At 36.3% G+C, this 7281-nt stretch overlaps 1 protein-coding gene and 1 pseudogene across 1 annotated transcript in view; both read right to left on the bottom strand.

The window, feature by feature from the left end:
* DGKI (diacylglycerol kinase iota) overlaps window positions 1–7281 on the bottom strand; it is a 273413-nt gene that overhangs the window by 133341 nt on the left and 132791 nt on the right. The gene's annotated exons all lie outside the window — the stretch shown is intronic.
* Window positions 6385–6503, bottom strand: LOC111739255 (annotated as a pseudogene).

The following is a 7281-nucleotide window of genomic DNA, read 5'->3' as shown; positions in this document are numbered from 1 at the left end:
AGAATGAAAATTAGAGGTAGAGGGAACATGCATTTTTGTAGCAGAGTTTGACAAATTCGAATTGCTAGGATAAAGAACAGTTAAGAACAGTTGGAGTGGGGACAAGTAAAAAACCCGAGCCCTGTCTTTCATCACACCAAATCATTTCCACTTTATAAAGTAAGTCCATGTAATAGGGTTTCCTGGTTATTAAAAATGACTAAAAATGCCATCAGGAAACACTAACACGAGCTACTTTGAGTATTGTAGCTGCTATGGCATGGAGAATTCTTTTGCTGTTCCGATGGTATAGAGGATCATCAATCACTGCCTCCACGAGGTAAGGAACCATTGGGCTTGAACCAATGAGAAATGATAGGACAATGTTATTCCCAAGCCACCTGAATGACTTCAGATCTTACGTGCTCAGAAAGAAATTCTTTTTTATTTCAGGTTTCAATCTCTATATATCAAACAAAGAGAAAACCTCACATTTGCTATTTAAAATGCTAAAATTCTCTGCTTGGGTTTATAATCACAAGCTGTTATAATATCCTGATCTTATTTGCAACTGATAAAGAAACTGACTTTCTTTGCTGGAAAGGAGAGTGGAATAAGTGTTGGGATTTGTGCAGTTTAAAAGTGTTATTTTGTGGAAGACAAAACTTGTGGCTTTTCATATATATCAGTAAGGATGATGAATTAGGCTTAAAACTGGTGGTATATTTGTTCATCTTCTAGTAATTCTAAACGCTTTGATGAATCAAGTGCTGGCATTTGAGTGGGTGTCTATGCATAACGTTAAAACAATATTTTACCAAAAAGAAAACTCTAGAGTACATGTAATTTTAAATTTTTTTTTAACACTTCACTTATAAATCTAGAATTTAGAATTTTTATAAGTAAAAATAACCAAACAAAGCAGCAGGCAAAATGCACGAATCAATAATGGAGTGAAAATAAATAAGGCTATCTATTAAGGTCGAGAAATGTTATAACCCCAATTTGAGAAAGAATTGAATGTATGAATTACAAGATGTGTCCTATTGCAAAGCTACTAAGTGAATTGTAAGAGAATAGCTCTGCGGCCATAGGAAACATCCTCAGTAAGGTGAGAATTCCATGTTTTGTTTTATATCAAGGAAACTGGCCTGACAATAAATGGCATTCCATAAGAAATATTGCCTTCAGTGGTTTTAGCTTTCTATATAAAACATTTTATAAAAGGAACACATACTTCCTAAAATCTGGGTATTAGAGATAGTATTAGCAAAGTCATTTTTTCTCAGTAGGTCATCAGTATTTTACCCTATTATGTTTTGACTCTTATTTTTTTTTCCTCCAGGTTGACAATGGCTTGCCGAGGTCTGGAATACTCGGTGGTACTACATCTGGCTCTGGAGAGAGATGTGGCATCACGACTCTCCAATTCTCCTATTCATCAGCAAACAGCTGGTGGAAAGCTAAGACCCCACTCGTAGCACGGATGTGTTCCCACTACCCAGTGTTTCCTTGTCAGAAACCCAAGGAGAACGAATCAGAGAGTCCATTAAAACGGGGTTCCCCACCCCCCAGGGCATGGACCGGTACTGTTTCGTGGCCTGTTAGGAACTTAGCTACACACACAGCAGGAGGTGAGCGGTGGGAGAACAAGCAAAGCTTCATCTGCATCTGCAGCTGCTCCCCAGCGCTAGCATCACCGCCTCAGCTCCACCTCAGATCATCAGGCATCAGGTTCTCATAGGAGCACCGGTCCCTGGTGCCAAAAAGGCTGGGGACCGCTGCTCTAAACCCAATTCTCCTTTCCATCTCAGGAATTTAGCCAATTAGGTGGAAACTTTCATTACCTTTATCTACTTTTTGACCCGATGGCTAAAGGATTATTTTTTGAACCATTCTTCTTGTCAGTGTAAGAATGGACAGAATAAAGACACGTTGCTAGAACAGAACTTGTGAAAACTGTGTGGTAATTCTATCACTACAACAATTACTAATCAACAAAAATAACTTTGTAAAATTTGCTAGAAAACTTGAGAAAAAAATTCCTTATGATATACTTTGAGTGGTAGACTAATAAATTATTTGGATGAGAAAGGATAAACAAACACAAAATAACTAGTTAAAACATTAACTAGTTAACATTTGAGTACTACCAATACTAAAAGGAAATAACGAAAGAAAGAAGGAAAAGAATGGTTTCTATTGAGAACTTTCATAACAGAATGTGAACATAATTTGGGGTACTTTTGCTGGTCACATTTCTTTCTCTCCCTCCACTTACTGTATTGAAGTAGATCGCATCTCTAGCAAGGGCAGTATTCTAACATATTCATAGGCCAAGAACCTTCCTTCAAGGAAACATGTAATTATTTTACTTTGCCTGGACAACAAAAGACCATCAAACCAAAAGATTCATTTATTTATGTCTCAATTAGGGCAGATAAATCACCTCTCTTGAGAGCAGTAGAATCTAAATGAGTCAGAAAAATAAAATATAAAATAAAATAATTACAGTTATCTATAAATATAAAGCTGGAAAGCTTTGGCCTTTTTGTCTCATTTGTAATGCTACTTTCATTTCAGTCAAATATCTTAGCTACAACTTTGGAACTTGCTGAATTCAGTTTTAGAATTTTGTTTTCTGACACTAAATGCAATGACGAATTCTGGAGATTAATTAAATCTAGCAACAACAAGTATTTTCTTTTTATGCCTTAAAAAAGCACTCTTTTTTCATTTCACATGTTTCAGGGTATTACAAAAGACCAAGAAAACTCATTGCATTGGTATAAATAAATTGAAGTTCTCCCACAAATGAAATGTACATTGCAATTTATTAAATTTATTACCACCTCAGCAAAGCACTTCAAAATAAACATCTCTTGGAACGCTCTAGATTTCTTTGTTATAATATGTTCTTCTTACTCTATGGCAGAATATAATATTAGTTATTATTGCACTACTAGAGTAAAAACTAAAATGTGTCATTTTTTTCTCTCTGAATGCAGTAAATAAATCCATTAATAGCATTGTAGTTGTTGTGGTTTATCCGGAGATATAAATAACTACTTTCTAAAAGTATTTAGTTTTGTTTTTGTTTTCCTGGGTGGAGAGTCCATTTGTAAATAAGTCTTTTATTCATAAACACTAGCAAACTTACTCATTTTCCTTTCTTTTTATAGTTTGTATTTCTATAGTTGATTTTATTATAACAACATTTTAGGAATTCAGATCCAAACAGAAATTTAAAATTCATATTGTTCAACCCACTTATTTTACAGAAAAATGAATTTGGATACAGACAAGTCCACAACCTTACCGAACCCATATAATTAGAATGAGAATCTGCTATAAATAAAAGAGCAATGTCCTTCAGCCCCTCTTATCCCATTTAATAGAAAAGACAAAGCAAATAAACTATATCAATATAAATAATGTACATGAAGTTCAATCTTCGGATAGTTGTTGGTAGGAAAAAACCTAAAATTTGTATTTACTGGGATGATGCTGTTATGGGCTTGGTTGTGTTCCCCCAAATCCACATGCTGTAGTCCTAACCCCCAGGGCCTCAGAACAGTACTAGATTTGGAGACGGGGTCTTTAAAGGGTAATTAAGTGAAACCGAGGTCATACGGGTGGACCCTAATCTAACTGGACTGGTATCCTCATAGGAAGAAGAGATTAGAACACAGACAGAAGGAAGACAATGTGAAGATGCAGGAAGATGATGGCCATCTATAAGCCAAAGAGAGAGGCTTCAAAAGAAATCGACCTTGCCACCTTGATCTCAGACTTGTGGCTCCCAGAACTGTGAGGAAATAAAGTTCTATTGTTTAAGCCACTTTGTGGTAGTTTACTGTGGCAGCCACAGCAAATTAATACAAGTGCCTACTAACCAGATGCACTGAGAGAACTAACCCACTTTGTTTTAGTCTTCCCATTATTGTTGATTTAAAAAAAAAAAAATGTATAATAGAAGAATGAGAGGAATCTAATTTTTCACTTTTCAAAATTTCAACCTGGCTTGGAAATTTCTGCTGGCTTGATATAGCTGTTCAGAATATTCAGGCCCTAATTTCTACCTCTTCTACTAAAAGTCAAGATACAGTTTAAAATAGTATAAAAAATTGTTCTTGTGCTTATCAAATTAATATTATTTCTAAGAGCAGATTTTTCAAATTTAATTTTTTAATTTATTGCAATATCAGATGATGTATTATTGAATTGTACACTTGAAACCTATATAATTTTATTAACCCGTCACCCGATAAGTTTAATTTAAAAATTTCTGTTTGATTAAACACACGAAAATTCTGAATTTATTTCTCTCGGGTCTTGCCCAATAATCTGGCGCATATCCTGTACCCAAACCTTCCTGTTCACGTCTCTTCACCCTGAGGCCAACTCGTGCGACAGTCCCCTTACGCCCTGCACCTCAAGTCAACAACACTTGCGTACATATCACTTCACTTTTGAAGTGACCTTCCACTATTCCAGAAGTGCTGACTCATAAGACTGGTTCTACACCTACGTACACATGAATAATTCACCTCTAAAAATAAATTTTAAAAGCAAAGAGATATAATTTTAAATGGTGATGGAGTCTTAAATGGATTATGCCTTTATATAACTGCACCAGATTCTGCGATCTGTGTTTACCTTTGCAAAGAGAACTCAGGCACCACGCATCATCCACTGTAGACGTGAGCAGGACCCTTCCTGACAAGTCTCCTTCACAGACCAAATACCATTCCTAACAATTCTAGAAGACTCTCTAAGTTCTTTAGCTGCACTAGAATTTATTTTTAACTGGAGTCTGTCATTCAGACATTTCTCTTATAATCGCTTGAACTGCAAACCCATAATACCAGAGATTTACACATTTGAAACACTAAAAATTGAATTATTATTCATCTCCACCCTGTTTTAAAAAGCTGGAAAGTTTACATAATATGATTTGATTAAAATATATAAATCGCATATATGAAAATAAATATATACACATACAGGAAAATAACCAGAAATTATACTGACACTAGGGTTCAGGGTCGTAAATGCTATCTTCAAAGCAGATAGCACTGGGGGTTAAATTTATTCACTTTACAGCATATGATCTTAGGCAAGCTTTCTAACATTTCTTATTCTCAGTCTTCTCATCTGTGGAATGGAAATAATAGTGATTGCTACCACATACAGTGCTAACATTAGGGTGTTAAAGTGGATCAGAACTCAGAGCGCTAAGCATCATGTCAAACCAGATTATTTCTCTGCTAAATGAAAAAAATCCACGAAGGTTCTTGCTTAGAGCAAGGTGAGACACTAAGTGTACCAAGGTGGTGTCTGGCCCCTCGATCGATACTAGGGATAAAGAATGACCTCGTCATGTCCCATGGCAAGTCTTGCTTACTTCGTGTCTTGGTCCCTTTCTCTTTAAGTCACTAGACCCCTCTGGCTATCTGGGTGGGAACAGCACGATAGAGTGAGGAAACTCTTGGGTGGAACTCACAGAGCATAGGGAGGAAAACAGCCATTATCCGAGACGCAGCCTGGGCACAAGTTTGGACATCGGTGTGATGAAACCCGAGGAGCTCTCCCTTACTTTTCTTTGGACTTTTCAACTTTGGGTGTCTGATTTATGAAATCGGCAGAGAGGAGTGGCGTAAAAAGAAAGGAAAGCATGACACTTGGGCCTGATTAAAGTCAAGAAACTGCAGACAGTGGAAAGTGAAATCACCAGGAAGATAACCTAGAAAATGTAGCTGGGGAAGGGGAAGAGAAGATGAAAGATGTGTGAAGCTTAGCAGTTTCTGCTGCTTTTCAGAAATCCTGGTGCTAACTCTGAGATTGAGCAAATGATTTTTCTTTCGATCTCATGGATTTAGCAATTCTCTACCGTTCCTTTAAAAACATGAACTTTATTTTTTGCTTTCTTCCCTCTTTATAGAAATAATTCATGTTTATTGAAATCAATCGGAAAATACAGAAAGCCAATAAAAAACATTATCTAAAGTCCTACCACTCAGAAATGACCACTCGGGGATACAATAATAATAATAAAGCATTAACCACAAATATATTCTCCATTATTTTGAATGCTCAGGTTCTTTTGGCATCCTCACAATTGGTTTTGGGGTCCAGGAACTATGACACAAAAATTATAATCCGTGAATCAGGATCTGGACAGATTTCTGCCCCACACATGAAGCTCTCTTCCGGGAAGGGTGGGGGCCCAGGAGAGACAATCACCTTGGAGTTTTTGTGAAGGTTTGTGTGTTAGCTACCAAAGGCTTAATTTGTTTTTGTTTTGTTTTTTGTTTGTTTGTTTTATTTTTTTTAAGTGAGGCAACCTTTGGTTGACCTCACAGATTGCAAGGACCTTGTCAGCTTACAATCCCTTATTTTTTATGCCTACAGCACCTGGTCTTCCTAGATGGTCTCTCATCCAAGTACTAACCAGGCCTGACCCTGCTTAGCTCCCGAGATCAGACGGGATCGGGCTTGTTCGGGGTGGCGTGGCTGTAGACTCTTAATTCATTTTGAAGCAAACCCTGTCTGATGGCTCTTCTTGGCTATTTTACAGGTAAATGTCATAGTTTACAAAGGTGTACCTATAAATTTCTACTTTGGCAATGTTTTTGCTACTCCCTAACAGAGTCCAGGGTATGGTAGAGTGGAGTTTAAAGGAAGAAGAAAGGAAAAGAAAAAGGATTCTAAATAAAGCAGATCAAGTCTTACTTTCTAATTAAAGGGCCAGTACTAAATAAAGAAAATAAACAGACTTTTTATAGCATATTGCACAAATGCAAGAAAATGTTAAAACCTCTGATGTGACTAGTTAGAAAACAGAATTAGAGAAATTTTAGAAAGCACTTCCAAGGATGTGCTAGTTTACCTCTCTGGGCAGCATGCAAATGTCAAAAATGTCAAACTACCTATGACAAATTTCTGTTTTCTTCAGTATGAAGACTGAAGATTGAAGATATCTTGGTCGTTTCTCAACAACAACATTCTTAAACTCAACCCAAAACAGAACCATTAAAAAACAGACATGTCAAAAAATATTTCTTTCCCTTAGTGAAATTCCCCTTCTTCTTGGAACAAAAATTTAGTTAATTTCATCCTTTACCAAGAAGCATTCAGTTATCAAAAAGCAATTTTAGAATCTGAATTATATTCAGCGTATGGTCAAATATGACAATTCACACTTTTTCATGGATCTGTGCCTAACTCTGCCTTCCCTGAAGTAATAAACAAATCCACACAATTTAGCATTGGGAAACGTCTTGTTATGTTCAAATTGTA

Source organism: Pteropus vampyrus, unplaced genomic scaffold (assembly GCF_000151845.1).
Source record: "Pteropus vampyrus isolate Shadow unplaced genomic scaffold, Pvam_2.0 Scaffold48, whole genome shotgun sequence".
Lineage (NCBI taxonomy): Eukaryota > Metazoa > Chordata > Mammalia > Chiroptera > Pteropodidae > Pteropus > Pteropus vampyrus.
This window is presented reverse-complemented; position numbering and strand designations above follow the sequence as displayed.